This window comes from Anguilla rostrata, chromosome 15, assembly GCF_018555375.3.
Source record: "Anguilla rostrata isolate EN2019 chromosome 15, ASM1855537v3, whole genome shotgun sequence".
Taxonomy (NCBI): Eukaryota; Metazoa; Chordata; class Actinopteri; order Anguilliformes; family Anguillidae; genus Anguilla; species Anguilla rostrata.
Window position 1 is genome coordinate 36756902 of NC_057947.1, and position 17975 is coordinate 36774876.

At 46.1% G+C, this 17975-nt stretch overlaps 1 long non-coding RNA gene and 1 other non-coding gene across 11 annotated transcripts; both read right to left on the reverse strand.

The window, feature by feature from the left end:
• Positions 1-13687: 13687 nt before the first annotated feature.
• Positions 13688-17897, reverse strand: LOC135240732 (uncharacterized). 10 transcript variants are annotated; one of them, XR_010325765.1, is made up of 6 exons: positions 16312-16980; positions 16003-16049; positions 15218-15402; positions 14784-14884; positions 14520-14664; positions 13688-14150 (listed from the first exon to the last, which is right to left on the reverse strand). It is a non-coding gene; the product is annotated as an uncharacterized LOC135240732 (long non-coding RNA). The 10 variants fall into 10 exon arrangements; XR_010325763.1 differs by lacking the exons at positions 16003-16049; positions 16312-16980 and adding an exon at positions 17660-17897 and having other exon boundaries at positions 15218-15426; XR_010325759.1 differs by lacking the exons at positions 16003-16049; positions 16312-16980 and adding an exon at positions 17660-17829 and having other exon boundaries at positions 15218-15432.
• Positions 14299-14428, reverse strand: LOC135241469 (small nucleolar RNA SNORA31). Its single transcript, XR_010326000.1, has one exon. It is a non-coding gene; the product is annotated as a small nucleolar RNA SNORA31 (small nucleolar RNA).
• Positions 17898-17975: the final 78 nt, after the last annotated feature.

Below are 17975 nucleotides of genomic sequence, written 5' to 3' on the forward strand. Positions count from 1 at the left end.
CTCTCCTCTCCTCTCTCTCCCTCATCCCACGCTCACCGTCTCCTCTCCTCTCTCTCCCCTCATCCCTGTGCTCACCCTCTCCTCTCTCTCCCCTCGTCCCCACGCTCACCCTCTCCTCTCTCTCCCCTCATCCCCACGCTCACCCTCTCTCTCCTCTCTCTCCCCTCATCCCCACGCTCACCCTCTCCTCTCCTCTCTCTCCCCTCGTCCCCACGCTCACCCTCTCCTCTCCTCTCTCTCCCCTCATCCCCACGCTCACCCTCTCCTCTCCTCTCCTCTCTCTCCCTCATCCCCAACGCTCACCCTCCTCTCCTCTCCCTCTCTCTCCCCTCATCCCCACGCTCACCCTCTCCTCTCCTCTCCTCTCTCCCCTCGTCCCCCGCTCACCCTCTCCTCTCCTCTCTCTCCCTCGTCCCCACGCTCACCTCTCCTCTCCTCTCCTCTCTCTCCCTCTCCCCACGCTCATCCCTCTCCTCTCCTCCTCTCCCTCTCCCACGTCACCCTCTCCTCTCCTCTCTCCCCTCGTCCCCCGCTCACCCTCTCCTCTCCTCTCTCTCCCCTCGTCCCCACGCTCACCCTCTCCTCTCCTCTCCTCTCTCTCCCTCGTCCCCCGCTCACCCTCTCCTCTCCTCTCCTCTCCTCCCTCGTCCCCACGCTCACCCTCTCCTCTCCTCTCTCTCCCTCGTCCCCACGCTCACCCTCTCCTCTCCTCTCTCTCCCTCATCCCCACGCTCACCCTCTCCTCTCCTCTCTCTCCCCTCGTCCCCACGCTCACCCTCTCCTCTCCTCTCTCTCCCCTCGTCCCCACGCTCACCCTCTCCTCTCCTCTCTCTCCCCTCGTCCCCACGCTCACCCTCTCCTCTCCTCTCTCTCCCCTCATCCCCACGCTCACCCTCTCCTCTCCTCTCTCTCCCCTCGTTCCCGCGCTCAGGGCTGCTTCACGGGAGTAATTAACGCCGCTCCCGCTGATGAGCTCGACGCTCAGCTGGGGACGAGCGAGGAGCGAGAGGAGAGAGAGGATGGGGAAGGAGCCGGGCTAATGAAGCGCTGGAGGGGGAGCGACAGCCATGTGTTTATACACAGTTACCACTGTCTGTGTGCACTTGTGTGTGTGTGTGTGTGTGCTCCTACAGACAAGCTTCCAGTTTTCAGCTGATTGGCTTTTTTTTCATGTTTTTTTTTGTGAGCCTCAGTTACATTCAGGCAGAAGGATAAGGCGACTGGGCTGGCAGAGGTTTTCATGGGTATGGAAATGATTTTATTTGTGCTGTTGTGCCTCACAGCCATGGACAGCAGTGCAGTATAATGGGTAAGGAGCTGGTCTTGTAACCTAAAGGTCACAGGTTCGATTCCCAGGTATGACACTGCCAATTGTACCCTTGAGCAAGGTACTTAACCTGCATTGCTACTGTACAGTATATCTTTGTGTTGGATTGTATCTTGACACCTTGCACTAAGGCAAATTTCTTGTACATCGTACTTGGCGAATAAATAATTCTGATTCTGATATATGTTCAGCTGTATAAATGTAAGTTGCTCTGATAAGAGTGTTGGCTAAATGCCTGTAATGTAATGTAAACAAGACTAGGAGCTGATCGGTACATTTCATACAGAGGCCTTTTAAGAAAAATAAAAACACTCCTGAGCATTTGGATGAAGTGGCTGAATTATTATCAGCATTTGGAGCGGAAGAGTAGAAGTGAGCCCGTCATTGGGAAGGTAAATGAGCGCACTGGATTGTGGGTAATTGGGTTTCTGAGCTCTCAGGGCACACAGAGGGGGAATGGGAGGGTGCGATGGAGGAACACGTCGCTGTGGGCTGGGTCTCAGATCGATGGGCTTATTTTAGCGTTGTCTGTATCCGGGCTGACAGCTACTGACCGCCCGGCGGAGCTGTGTGCTAACCTGTCACCGAGATCCCAGCAATCAGAAAGATGGCTGCAGAAATACATTTTGCTGAAACTGCAGGGAGGCGCCACGATGCTGCCTGGCTGAAACTGCAGGGAGGCGCTACGATGCTGCCTGGCTGAAACTGCAGGGAGGCGCTACGATGCTGCCTGGCTGAAACTGCAGGGAGGCGCCACGATGCTGCCTGGCTGAAACTGCAGGGAGGCGCTACGATGCTGCCTGGCTGATGCCCCAGGAGGGCCTGCTGCCTCTACAGGAGCGCTCGTTTCCTGGCTAACTGCAGGGTCCGCTCAGTGCTGCCTCTGTCAGGGCGCAGTGCTGTCTGCAGACTGCAGGAGGTCTGTCTGGCAGTCTGCAGGGTACGTCTGTCCTGGCTGATGCCTGATTGTAGTGCCCCAGTCGCGTCCGTCAGTCCATGAGTGTCTGTCTGTCAGTCCATGAGTGTCTGTCTGTCAGTCCGTCAGTGTCTGTCTATCAGTCCATGAGTGTCTGTCTGTCAGTCCGTCAGTGTCTGTCTGTCAGTCCATCAATGTCTGTCAGTCTGTCAGTGTCTGTCCATCAGCCCGTCAGTGTCTGTCCGTCCTCCTCTTGGCTTGGACTGGGATCCGGTCGCTATGGTGAAACATTTCTAGCAACTCTTGCTCCTGTTGTTTTTCTGATATTCAATGGTATATGGACATCACATTTTAAATCAGACCTGTCAGAGAATCATTAATGTCAAATGTGTTGCAATTATAGGCAAATTAGTCTTTGCAATTTTGATAGTAATATATTACACAATATCTTAGTGGATATTAGCCTATCTAGAAAAACTGGTTAAGCCCAACCAGACTGTGTTTAAGAAACATAGTTATGAGAGAGACAAAGATGATAAATAATAGCTAACCATTGGATAACATGCATATATATATATATATATATGTCAAATACAGTAAAATACAATAAGCTACATAATGTTTGGGACAAAGCCATATTCTTTACATTTCAGATACAACTCAATTAAATAGATTAATAATATTATTGATAAATTCAGCTGGAATAAGACCAAACTCATGCCCCTTAATCAGTCAGAATCCTCAGGAATGCAAATACCAAATGTACATATAGAAATAACCTACTTTTAAATATAAAACCAAATCCTATTATGGAAGTAATTTCAATTTTAAAGAAGTGATAAAATAACATGGAAAATAGATGGAAACACATACACACCCTTTAGTGGATTTATTACAACAAAAATGTATTTCTGAAATGAAAATAATCCCACTGTTTTTTAACAAAAGAATAGCTTCATATGTTACAAAAATAATAATCTGCATTTATGTGGAGAGATAAGGTGGCTTAAATCTGTCTAATTTCTTTCATTGCATCACCAGTGGTTTATTAAATGAAAGAATAGAATACGAGCCAATTAACACCCAGGCCGTTTCATTTGGAACGTTTATTACTGTAAAACGTTACCAAAAATGCTCAGTGACACGGCAGCAAATTCTCCTGAATATTTGTCTCAGCGGCCTGAAATGGAGGAATGAAAGACCCAGCTCAGCCGGTTTAAAACCCAGCAGAAGCGGCCTGAGATGGAGGAAAGAAAGACCCAGCTCAGCAGGTTTAAAACCCAACAGAAGCGGCCTGAGATGGAGGAAAGAAAGACCCAGCTCAGCAGGTTTAAAACCCAACAGAAGCGGCCTGAGATGGAGGAAAGAAAGACCCAGCTCAGCAGGTTTAAAACCCAACAGAAGCGGCCTGAAATGGAGGAATGAAAGAAGGCGCCTTGCGGCCGGTCTCTGCTGCATGCAGTGATTTTGAAAGACTTGTTCTTGACCTTCGCCTGCCTCTTGACTGAGCAGCCATGGCTGCCAATAGTACTCAGAACGCCAGCAAATCAGGACTGGGGCTGTGAGTGCTGCAGCTGAACTGTGAAAACAGAAGTTACCTGAGCTGAAGGCTGGATGGGAGTGTGTTTGGCCTTCCATGTTTTGGGATGGATGGGAGTGTGTTTGGCCCTCCATGTTTTGGGATGGATGGGAGTGTGTTTGGCCCTCCATGGTTTGGGCTAGATGGGAGTGTGTTTGGCCCTCCATGTTTTGGGATGGATGGGAGTGTGTTTGGCCCTCCATGTTTTGGGATGGATGGGAGTGTGTTTGGCCTTCCATGTTTTGTGTACCTGCATGAGTCCATGGGCGTGTCTATGGGTGGGCTGGGGTGGGCACTGCCCACCCAGAGGAATTATCTGCCCATCCAATGAAAACTGAAAAAAATCACGGTTATAGCTATTTTTTTTAGCTTCCATAGTTTTCTGTAATTTTGTCATTGGTCATAAAAAATGCACTGCTTTCCTATTGGCCATTTTGAAGGTGTGGGTGTGCTTAGTCAGTGCTGCTCCTTTACATTATCGTCAAACTACGCCACTTCTTCACAAATGCGGTACAGACATGTTTAAGTGAATGGGAAAACCTGTTTGTAGTAGCTGCTATCAGCAATCCAGTTAAAACTGTTAATACCATTTTTCTTTCTTGTTTATTCTTTTCTCTGATTCTTATATTAGTAGTCTTGTATAGTTTCACAGTTGAGTTTGCACGTTTTGCAAGCTGCGTGTTTATTTTAAGTTACCAGCTCACTTGGTGGCAATTGGTTTAGTGATTAGCCAGCTAGCTAGCCAGCATTTTTGTATAGCCGTTTCCGTGGATAAAATCGCATTTATAATTGTTATTTTCTCTTAAAAACATGTAATTCATATTCAGGGAGATAGCCAACTACTGGCAAGTTAGATGACACGTGTAGCCTTTTACTAATACCATCGCACCGTTTCAGGCTGGATAATAATCCGTTAAACCAGAGAAATTGCAGAGTTGTCTTAGAATCTTTATCGCAGCAGGGCTAACGCCGCAACGAAACTTCAAGCATGTCACAATGGGTACAACCATAGACATATACATATATATATGTCTGTGGGTATAACTGCTGTTAGACTGTCATTGCATCGTTTTTGCAGCCCGGATCAAAATCGGCGTGACATTAAAAATGGGACATTTGCATTGGCGTAGGAACCGGGTGGGACGTGTCCCCCTCAATGTTTGTAAAGAATCGAATTGTCCCCTCCAACCATAACTGATCCCTCTCCCATGTAAAGCTTTCATACAGTAAAGGCTGCAACAGCAATAAAAGATGACTTGAAAATTATACGGAAAGGTCTGTAAGGCCTGTAAACATAACGTGAATTCTGGACTCCCCTTTTCACACAGTAACAATGGTTTACCCCCATGGCCACGAAAAGTTTCAGCTTACGAAAGCACAAATGGGATATGTAGTCAACTAGAGGTGATTGCTCAAGCCGATCAGGCTTTCCTTCCCATAACCCTTATAGAAATGAAAATGGTAAGAAGAAATTTTAGAATAGCGCTTTTGATTTTGCTTGTGTCGGAAGTTCTGCGACAGAAACAGCGATAGATTTACCCACTAGCATCTGTCCAAAATGTAAACAAGCAAGGCAGTTTTCACCACAGACAAATATACATAGATACCGCATTGCCTGCATGGCCCGTTGCTGCGATACGTCAACGTCGCCGCCATATTGGACCAGCCAAGACAGGCCTGAAAACAAATACAAGTAAACGGGGGAGCTGCGGTTTTTCGGGATAAAAACCACTATAACGTTTCTCAACCGATTTCAATGAGTCGTTTTTATATTCAAGGGTTTATGATCTATGTGGAGTAGAAAAAAAGTTTTGAAAAGTTTTTTTTCCCTACTCTTCGTAGACCATAAACCACTGAATATAAAAACGACTCATTGAAATCGGTTGAGAAATGTAAACGTTATAGTGCTTTTTATCCAGAAAAACCGCAGCTCTCCGTTTACTTGTATTTGTATCCAATATGGCGGCGACGTTGACGGACGATCCAAAGGGCAATACGGCGTCTATGTATATGTCTATGGTTTTCACGGTCGGGAAAACTTGTATGACAACGTCAGCTAAAGTCAGTGACTCACAGCGGTTGGAATGAACGGTAACGGTAATCTTATATTTGTAACGTTACCTATCAGTATGCCAGCTAACGCCAGTGTTAGCTAGCTACTTGTCAATGAATGAACTATGATATCTGATAGTATGATAAGTAGCTAGCTAATTAATAGCTGTCGGTACACTGTCTGAATGTGATGTTAACTTAACTTAGAAAACTACCTGGCGATAGCTGCACTCGTTTGCTACGCAGCGAATTAACGTGACTCCCCATGTTGCAGTGTTAGTATTTTAGCCAATGTTTTGTGTAACGTTATGGACACATCTTGTAAAATTACAAGTTTGTTTTAGCTATCGATATCTCTTTTTAACGTTAGCTCCCCCTCAATATTTAGAACATGTGCATTTGTCCCCCTGAATTTTGTGTTTTCCTTTACATTTCCACCATAAACTGATGTAGAAAAGGCACAAATTGGTGCATAAAAATTCACCAGAATGCAGGAAATGAAGTGTTTGACGCTCAAAATTTCCTGGGGGAGGACCCCCACACCCCCCTGCTTAATGTGTCCCCCTCAATGTTCAAATGAAACCTACGCCACTGGACATTTGTTTAGTGTTACAAAGTTATTTTTTTTTCTTTTTTCACGGGGTAATGGCCCCCAGACCCCCCTACAAAAAGTGGATGCTATAATTTAATCCTTTTGTCCCCCCCCCTTCTCAAAATTACATACATACCCAATAGGAAAAGCAACATTTTTGTTGTTGCCCACCCAAATAATCCAAATGCCCACCCAAAGATGACATCCTAGTAACACCTCTGCATGAGTCTAGTATCTGACCCCATGAACTCCCACAGTTAACCATAACCGGCTGATGGAATGCTCGTTGTGAATACAATATGCATATAAATTAGCCTGCCATTCCAATGAATTGCCAGCAAGAATTGAGAATTGAGACCTCAGAACAGAAAAGAGAAACTTCACGGGGTGTGAAATCCAGACGCTCGTTTCGGAGGAAGAGGCCAGATGGGCTATATTGTTTGGTGGAAATCAGTTCTGGCATAACCAACAAAATGACACTTTATGGAGTGGCAGCCTGTCAGAGTAAGCTGAAGCATTTCAGAATTTAAAAGAAGAGGTCGGACATTAAAGTGGCACAAAGCGTAAGTGCCTGTGGGAAGAGTGGCATTGTGGGGCAGTGACCTCCCCCAAACGGGCACTTGTGCCCCCCCCCCCCTTCCAAATTTCATAAGGTTAAACTACCACAGCCAGGAATGAATAATAATTGTTGCAATTATTTGAGTCACAGCACTTATCAGTCCATGATGAGACATTATTCAAAAATACAGTACAGTAATACTTTATTCTGATTTTTTGCTCACATGGCACAGATCGGATATGTACTATGTACTATGAACGTGTAAACAGGAAAATAACATGGAATTGAATATTTTCAGGTCTGCTTTGGGCCACATTCATATGTGGAAATAAATCCAATGCGACTGTCATCTAAACGCGTAGATCGGAATCTCCCGGTCATTCTGATTTGCGCGTCATTCAAAGGGCGATATTTTCATGCTTATTTCGCATTTGAATGGCGTGTAACCGATATCACATCCACTCACATCCACAACCACTCTCCGCTGGTAATGGTGAATGTGAAAAAAAGCTAAATGGAGGGCGAAGGCCCAGTTCACTGTTGTTTTGTGTCCATTGTAGATGGCGATATGGCCTTGGTGGTGTGGTTGTTTACATTCGTATCGGTAACCACGCCCTTGTGTGCACATGTGGGTTGTTTCAAGTGTAAACCGTGAGCACTGGTATCGGATATGGGTCACTTTAAAAAGTAGATGTAAACAGGCGGTCAAAAAAATTGGATATAGGCAAAAAATCAGAAGTGGGCATCAAGACTGCAGTGTAACCGTAGCCATAGTTAGAAACATTAATGGTAGATACAAAACATACACACACACACACACACACACACACATACAGATGTGACATCCACCGAAGTATGTCCCTGATTGAACCCCTCACCATGAAACTGAAATAACTCTGTTGGACTTTTCATTCATAGGAAATGAGCCATATTCATGCTGCAAATAACAATAAATAAATGATAAATGATTGATCTAAGGCAAGATGACGTAAAGGAAAACAGGCCTGAACAAACACTATGCAAGCCTATGTCAACGAAACATGAAATAAAGCAAAGTCCTAACATCACACAAACGAATAACCAGGTGACTCTGTGGGGAAATCGCAATGAATGCCATCAGACTGTTGATCGGTTTAATCAGAATGTTTTTAGAGCTTCCAATAAATGCCATCTGGACTGAACCTCCTACTTTCCGCAAAACCCTCTACTTACCCAAATAAGGTCTGGTCCCATTGGTGCTGCAGCAACCTGCCATCACCCCCTTACACCCACCACATCCGTACATGACCGCTTACAGTGTATGTGCCATTACACGCACAAGCACGCACACAGGCACGTGCACATACACATGCACATACTACACACATACTGTACCAGACCTGGGTCAAATACGTATTTGTTTTGCATTCAAACACTTTTCTATGCTTTACTGATCCTGTCTGGCATATTAAAACCAATGAAATTGGCAAACCCCGTCTTCTGGTCATATTGGCAGGCTCAGTTACACCAGGCAAGATCAATAGAGCACAGAAAAGTATATGAATCTGAAACAAATACGTATTTTACCCAGGTCTGTACTGTACACATTATATTACATACACGTACACATGCACATATGCATACACATTCACATTCACATACACATACACATACATGTACACATGCACATACACATACATGTACACATGCACATACAGATACATGTACACATGCACATACATATACATGTATACATGCACATACACATACATATACATGCACACATGCACATACACATACATGTACATATGCACATACACATACTGTACACATGCACATGCACATACACATACATATACATGTACACATGCACATGCACGTGCACATACTTGTACACATGCATATACAGTGGACTCTTTAGTTGTCTCATTCCCAGTACAGAGGTGACATCCATCAGCACCATCAATAAGCACAAACTCATTGACTTTCTCGTGGGAGAATGGTGCCGAATCCTTCCTGCAGACTCCTGGCACTGCCTGGTTCTGTGCTGCAGATACAAGCTGTTCTGGTGACACATGGTGGCCCAACGCCTTACTGAGTGACCTCATGTTGGTGTTTTTGGCTGATAAGTGTTTTTGAAGATAATGCTGTCCCACTCCTCACTGTCAGCAAGCAGCTTTCAGATGAACAGCCAAACAGTGATTCTGGCGCGTAGTGCAGGAATGAAGCTCAGTGCTGATTCAAGCCGCAGCTCAGCTCGGTTTCTCACAATGAGCACTTTTTTCTGAACGAGTGGGCTCCTCCATCGCTCCTCCACAGGTGCTTCTGACCAGAGGCTGAGGGCCAATAAGACTGAGGAATATGAGGAGCCCCTCCCCTCTCCCTCTCTCCCTGCTGGATGCTCATTCAGTTGCGTGGCCTGACCTCTGACCTCTACAGACCTGGATTTGATCTCCTGTAGTAGTGGGCGGGAGGGGAGGGAGGGGGAGGGAGTGGGGGGGGTGGGGTGGATATTCGTAGAGAGAGCCCTTTGGGCATAGCAAGCGTGGGGCTGCTGGGATGGCACAGGGGGGCGGTGACTGACCTCTCCAGCAGCGCAGCAGCCTTCAGCGTTTAAGAACCAGCCGCTCCTCCACTGCCCCCCCGCCACCCCGGCCCCCCCTTGCCCCTCAAACTCCTTGCACTCCAGCTCTCCTGCATAATCCTCCTGTGTCAATTCTGTGTTGTTTTAGCAAGGAAAACATTACCATCCTTACGTAACATTACGCTTCGCATTGAGCCCTGGAAGGCAGAAAGCCACACACGCAGCTCTGCTCTCCCCAAAGGAAAGTAAACAAGAAAAAAAAAAAACGCTAAGCGTGAAGCTGAAATAAGGGTCACGCGTGTGTCAGGCAGGGTTCACGCGTTGGGCCTGACCGCAGCTTGTGCCTTGTGGGTAATTGCGAGGCGAATGGATGCTTCAGTGAAGTTGGACAGCGTTGAGATGCACGTGTAGGCGTGCTCAGGCAGCTATTACGATGAGGGCCGCAGCACTTGTTATATAACTACAGCAGATAATTGTGTTCATTATCAAAACACTAGTGATGGATTTCTGTGAGCGAGAGCTCACTTCTGCCATTGAAATGCTTCAAATGGAAATGACTTACGCACATTTAAACTGGTAAAGCAGAAGGGTGTTATGGATTCATAAAGCAGCCAGCAAACAGAGACCATGAGAAAACCAGGTCTTTTCTTCTCTGTATGATTATTTTTCTGTCTTTGGTCAGGACTTTCAGTAGATTTTGGGCCATGGAAACATCTGCTGCACAATGTGTATAGCTTTACGAAAATAAAATGCATCCTCAACCTGATCATAACATTTGCAACTGTACCCTATTTTATTAATGTAATTAGGAACTGGTTCTGCATTGCCTTCCTAGCCTCTTACCTTTGAGCTGCCAAACATGGCTCTGGAAAATCAATCCAGGGTGACTAAGTCTCCTGGAAATCATTTGCTTGGGGATAATCTGAACCAGTAGTCTTGAGAAAGGCAGGCTTCTAATGGAAGTTGCTTTTGTGGGTCAGTAAGGGGCAATCTTCCACCTGGACCAATCAGACCCTTTCGCACAGTGATGTCATAGAGACACTGGCCTGCATGCCATCCCATTTGCTAAGACATTAAGGTGAGGTTTTGGTCATTAAATGAAACCGCAGGACGTTAACCGGAGTGTCCCGGCCAAACGTACAGTCTGTCTCTCTCCGTCTGCTCTGCTAAGTATTCCTGCCTGCAGTGCACTGGCCGTGTGATTACTTGACCTTGTGTTCCCCATCTGTGAGGGCTGCAGCTTCTGAGGCTTCTAGAGAAAGCAGGGTGTGGCTGTTACTGCGTTCTCACCTGTGCTCATTAGCACTGTTACTGCAATCTCAACTGTGCTCATTAACACTGTTACTGTGTTCTCACCTGTGCTCATTAACAGTTACTGCGTTCTCACCTGTGCTCATTAACACTGTTACTGCGTTCTCACCTGTGCTCATTAACACAGCTACTGTGTTCTCACCTGTGCTCATTAACACTGTTACTGCGTTCTCACCTGTGCTCATTAACACTGTTACTGTGTTCTCACCTGTGCTCATTAACACTGTTACTGCGTTCTCACCTGTGCTCATTAACACTGTTACTGCATTCTCACCTGTGCTCATTAACACTTATTGCGTTCTCACCTGTGCTCATTAACATGTTACTGTGTTCTCACCTGTGCTCATTAACACTGTTACTGCGTTCTCACCTGTGCTCATTAACACTGTTACTTTGTTCTCACCTGTGCTCATTAACACTGTTACCGCGTTCTCACCTGTGCTTATTAACACTGTTACCGTGTTCTCACCTGTGCTCATTAACACTGTTACCGTGTTCTCACCTGTGCTCATTAACACTGCTACTGCGTTCTCACCTGTGCTCATTAACACTGTTACTGCGTTCTCATCTGTGCTCATTAACACTGTTACTGCGTTCTCACCTGTGCTCATTAACACGGTTACTGCATTCTTATCTGTGCTTTTTTCAGCAGTGGATCTGTCAGTATTCTGATCACACGGACTCGTACACACCAACAGGACATTAAACACCATCTGTAGTTTCGCACATTTGCTGAAATTCGTCTATGCGTCAGTAATGATCAGACCATAACGCGCTTGTTATGATAATAACAGTACGGCCCATTACAGGACTTTTATTTATAAATATCATTGCATTAGAACAGTGGTGTCAAACTCGTGCCATGGAGGGCCGTGTGTATGCAGGTTTTCATTCCAGCCTCAGATCTTGATTATATAATTAGTTAAATTATTTGCTGAATTAGGGATGCAGGTTTGTGCACAATGGTGACCCGACGTCTATGGTGACCCACATTGTCTAAATAAAAATTTTCTTATATTCTGTGCTTCAATGCAGTTAAACGCATATGGCTGAATGAGTAATTGGACTCAATTAAGGCAGCATTAATTGGTTGGAATGAAAGCCTGCATACACACGGCCCTCCATGGCACGAGTTTGACACCACTGCATTAGAACAAAGAGTTGAGCTCAGACCGCAAGGGTGATAACTATGATAATCTTTCAATTTTGCATACTGCTTGATATTACTATTAATTAAATAAACGTGAATTGATAGTATAAAGAATCAAAATCACATGGAGAATGGCATACTCAAACACATCACTGCCAAGATGGCTGTTGCGTTTAAAGAACGATCCACAGTGGACACCTAGTGGTCAAGTGCTTGAACTACAGAACATTCACATTTCCATCCATCCATCAATCCTTCATTTATACCTGCTTATCCTGGGCGGGGTTGTGGGGGGTGCTGGATCCCAGCATGCACTGGGCGAGAGGCAGGAAGGAAATTCTAATTTCCCAAAGTGAAATGGTCCACCTGTGATTTCCCAACAGAAGTGTTTTGTTAAAAAATTGTTCAGCTTCACATTGATGGCACCATTTTAAACGTCCTTCCTCTCTTCTTACCCATTTCATTTTTGACCACAAATCACTTCAGGGCCCAGTTTGAAGACGACTGCAATCAGTGGGTGCTAGAGCACATTCTGAGCAGATGTTAACAAGGCTGTTCAAATAGGTTTGAATTGCGTACACAGAGGCATTAAGGCTGCATTTAAGTTTGTAATGAGTTGAAGGTGTTGTGAAGGCACAGTTTAACTGTGCACTGGCCAATCAGAACGCTTAAATCACAGTCCCTGTAAATGAGTGGTGGGGTCATGTGACCTTGTTTTGCATGGGCAGGACATCTCTGTAATCCTTCAACAACCAAACAGCAAAAAAATTACAAATCACACCTTTTTGGTTGTTATCAGCACATATAAAAACCTGTTAAAGGAACAGCTTGGCAGACTCAGGCCACAGAGCCAGGGGTGTCTCCATACAGAGGAAACCTCTTAACCCTAACCCCAACCCAAATGCAGTCGCTCAATGCAGAGGAAACCTTACACCACATTTCTCTGCACCATGGAGTGTAAACCCCTTCAGTTCAGAGGAACCCTTGGCGAATCACAGCTATAGATAGGAGAGACACGCTCATTCATCCAGTGTTGTCTGTGAGGCATGCTGCCTAGCAACCCAGCTGTGGCCCTGGCCTGCTCCAGGAAGTACGAGAGCCAGACAGTGCTGGAGCCCCTGAACATGCTCACACTGCAGAAGGCACATTCAGGATAACCACCATCTATCAATAGCAACTCAGGAGATGATTAATCAACAGTTACAAAAAATCCAAGAAATCAGTTATCATTTAATCATTTCTTTGATTCATTTTTTAGAATTTAATTCAAAGGTATTTGCTTTAGGAGGGACTCTTATCAGAGACTGTTTAGATCACTGAAGCAAGTCAGGTTAAGTCCTTTGCCCTCAGGGTATAATGACAGGGCTCTAACTGAGCCGAGTGACCCTGCTTCCTGAAATAGGGCCCAGGATTTCTGATGTGATTGACTGTATGAATCTACTTCCGTAACAGCATGGAAAGCATTCACTGTAAGAGGATAAATGTCAGCATGCGACTCCTGCAGAGGGTGAAGTTGAGGGTTAGGGTTAGTCAGCCGTCAGTAACCGCATTCGGCACGGAGACCAAGACCCTGATCACGCAGGGGTTTGGCTTTCGGCAATCAGTTCAGACGCAACAAACCAGGCGAGGAGAGTCCGATGTAATAAACTGCTTTAATTGATAAATTGCATTCAGTAACAATGAAAAACCCATAAACTCTGCAAAACCCAGTAGACTGTGGCCCCCATAAGAGCGGGGTTGAGGATCCCCCCCCCCCATAAGAGCGGGGTTGCATGATGCTCAGCAGAAGAGCTCACAGCCACATGCTGAAATTACGGAGTTATTCTAGAACTCCAGGTGATGGAATCCTGAACAAGGCTCTAGGGGGGAGCAGGAGGTAGATCTGAGGTAAACTGAACTGTAGTGTTCTATCGGCAGAGGGGGGAGTGGTGTCCTTTCTGGAGGGGGGGCGGGGGGTTAAAAAATGCAGCCCATAGGCAGTTAAAATAACGCATCCATTCTAAACAGTGCGCGAATCTCAGATGTCCAGTCCGTGGTTTCCAGGGTCAGCACCAGTGAGCAGCAGCCAGCCAAGACTGAATCACCACATCCCGAAGCATCACTGCAAACAAAACAAAAACTAATTACACACTGTTCATTCCTATGAATTACATTTCAGAATCACAAGACTTCATACCAGCTAATAAACACACACTCTGTGGCACGAAGCTGAAGTATGAGTATGTGAGCAGTGAGAGAGCCACTGCTGTGAGTGTTTCCCTTGATGAAACCCACCCTGCCACTCCGGCAGACAGGAGTGCAAGAGGGAGTTGGATCTTGCATCCGGATGCAAACCCAGAAGCCAAAGTGGTCCTGCTTCAGGTCTATCAGGGGATGCGGGGAACAGGGTGAGCTTCGGCTCAGGGGAACGTTTGGGCGGAGCTCCTGGGGGGGGCGGGAGGTGTTTCGGGGGGGTGGGGGGGTGACTCACGCATTTCTCCATCTGCAGCCCGTCCTTGAGGAACATCATGTACGGCACGTGCGTTTCCTTATCGAGCTCCAGCAGGGCCACCATGCCCTCAGCGAGCTCCAGCAGGGCCACCATGCCCTCAGCATTCATCGACTCCCGAGAAAAACTGGGGGGCAGAGAGATCCATCAGTGACGTGGGGCTCGGGGGGTCTTACCTGCCGGAACGTTGGCCCGCACTTCCCCAACACCCCCCACCACAGCTGGGGACAGAAGGGAGCTTCTCACCTGACGGTTCTTCAGCTTCGGCAAAAGCTCTCATCTCAGTTTTGGCTCCTTCCATGCAGGCCTCTACTCTGTCGGGGTTCTCTTTCTCCAGCTTCTCCTTCCTGTAGGAACACAAACCGCCAATCAAATAACCCAGAAGATCCAACTGACTAACAAGCCCAGACAAGCCTCCAAGTTGAGGAAAAACTACTTCATATTGCTTATTTTCCACAAAGCTACATTTGATGAGCACAGATCCAGCTCCTGGCAGTAGTGAGCCCAGCAGCTGTGATGTAATGTCATCCCCTATTCAATCTGAGGCGCTACGGCAAGAGCGCACAGAAAGCGCGGAGACCTTAATGTTGCATCATCGTTAAAAAGACCCGGGGAGCCAATGTCAGAGCTTCGGGCTGTCAAGATGCGAAACGGGGTTGGGGGGGACCAGTGTGACTCACGCCTGCATGTACTCTGATGTAGTTCTTGTAGCCCCCCTTTGAGTAGCTCATCTGCACCAGTTTGTGATTGAGGAGGATGTCCACCCTTTGGACCGAGGTTGATATGGAGCGCTCCTGCATGACCTCCGCAGACATGTCCCGCCGATGACAGAATCATCAATGTCATCCTCCTTCCTGGTGACCATCTGTGGAAGGAACGAGATACAACACTACCACTACAAAAAAGAAACCGGAAATAAGTCCACAATCTTGGAAATTTGACAAGAATGAACTTGCAAGTGTTAGGCAGCGTGCCCTGCACAGTGCGCTCTGTGCCCTGTGCCCTGCGCAGCGTGCCCTGTGCCCTGGAGAGCGTGCTCAGTGCCCTGTGCTCTGCGCCCTGCGCAGTGTTGCTCTGCGCCCTGTGCCCTGCGCAGCGTGCTCTGCGCCCTGTGCCCTACGCAGCGTGCTCTGCGCCCTGTGCCCTACGCAGCGTGCTCTGCGCCCTACGCCCTACGCAGCGTGCTCTGTGCCCTACGCAGCGTGCTCTGTGCCCTACGCAGCGTGCTCTGTGCCCTACGCAGCGTGCTCTGTGCCGTGTGCCCTGTGCCCTGTGCCCTGCGCAGCGTGCGGTGTGCTCTGCGCAGTGTGCTCTGTGCCCTGTGCCCTGCACAGCATGCTTTTGCATGCTGTAACCATACTGCAGTTGCGCAGCAGAGTAGCAGAACCAGCCTTCTAACTGAAAGGTCGCAGGTTTGATTCCCAGGTAGGACACTGCTGTTGTATCCCTGAGCAAGGTACTTAACCTGCACGGCTTCAGTATATATCCAATATCCAACTGTACAAGTTGATTCTATAGCACCTACTAAATGCCACTAAATTAATTTCTGACCTTAAAAACATTGAATTAGTGGTTTAGGATCCAGCTGCGTTGTCCATATTTGCTACCGTTTATAACTTTAAAATTCTGGTTTAACAAGGTCACCTGACGTCATTCAGCAGAGGACACAGAGAAAGCCATTTAAAAGGGGGCTCCGTACAGCGCCACACCAAAAGGTTTCCAATGCCACACATGCGGAAAATTCACCTGAGCGTCTAAGATTATGAAAACGTACCTTTCCCTCAACTACGTACAATATTCCATTCTCCGATTCTTTAATGGAATAAATGTCCGAGAACATTTAAATCTACTGGAAGAAAAACAAAAATGAACAAATCGCTTTGTCGCGAGCTTCTGCAACAGATGTCACAAAAAGAAATTTAAAAAAAAACTAAAAAAAACTAAGTGCTTCATCATGCAGCAACCCGGACTAGTCTAACATTGTGCAGCCAATGTCCGCAAACGGTTATCGCATACGAACGCAATGCAACTACAAAAAATCGGTATAAAACGCAAAATCAAGTTAAATTAGTAAAAACTCACACCTATGTTATTGGCCACGTATCTAACAGCAACAGCTGGCCATCCGACCAACGTGTTATTAGTATTAGGCTACTATGAACGTCACCGTGCCTAAACAATCAAATTCCATTTCAGTAAAATGAACACACTGAAGTTTCAAATTCCATACCTCAAAGTTATTAAATAACTACATCGACACCTCGAGTTCCCCCCAAATTACTTTATCGACTACAAACAGGAACATATGGGTACGCGGAGAAACATGGATTTCTCTAGCTAGGCCGCAATGAACATCACATGGTAGTCTTACAAATAGCGTTTATTTTATGTACCGAGTACTAAACATAGCCTTGTCATAAAATGTGAATCAGAGAAGCAGGGCGGCTCAGCTGAAGCATTCTCACCAGAGATAATGTCCTTGTAGATTCTCATTTTTTGGATTTTAATTAAGCAGTTGACACAATGATGGCTGCAACACCCGACCCGGAGGCTCACGCGGCACAAAAGGAAGGATCTCAGGCTGTTCCCTGAACTTAGATACTCGGAGACACGTGACGTCAGTAAACGGCTAAAGTTAATGCGCCCTCTGGCGGGGACACAGCGCAAGAGAATTCAACTTCCGGTATTACATTACATTCATTTGGCAGACGCTTTTATCCAAAGCGACCTACAAAAAAAGTGCATTTCATGGTCGTAGACAACTGCTAAACACGGGTACACGGTATAGTTCTCAGCGATTGCTATCAAGTCGAAATAAATTTATGATACGTAGGCTTTGTGATAGCAGTATTTTCTGTACATCTGTACAGTATTTTCTGTTAAATTATTTATGCTATTTGTCAAAGGTGTGTGGTATACTGTCCTACTGGGTAAGAAGCAGTTCTTTCTTTAAGTACGAGGATTCAAACCAGTAGCATTGTGCTGAAATCCTAGTCTGCCACAGCACTTAACCACTTCGTATTAATCACATAATTGGAGAATGAACAGAAAACAATACTCATCTAGAATAAACGCTCTCGTTAGTTCCCAGTGTGAAAGTCGCACATGAATATGTCCCTTACGGTAGAGTAGAATGACTAGATTCGCTATTCCAAGACCTCTTCCTGTTATATCATTAGCATGTTTCCTCTTGGTTAGACAGCAATACAAAAAAAAAAACCTATCACCAGAAAATATAAAGAAAGGAAAGAAGACTCCTTTGAATTTCTTGGCTGTGCTTCTGTCCAACAAACACATGTAGAAAGAGCAGGACAGAAAATCTGACTTCATCCGTGGAAACCCAGTCATCTGCTACTCTGGCTTGGAGGCTTTTCCTCCAAGCCAGAGTAGATGGAGGAGACATTTTATTCTTCATGGCATGCACAGCTATTTCTGACA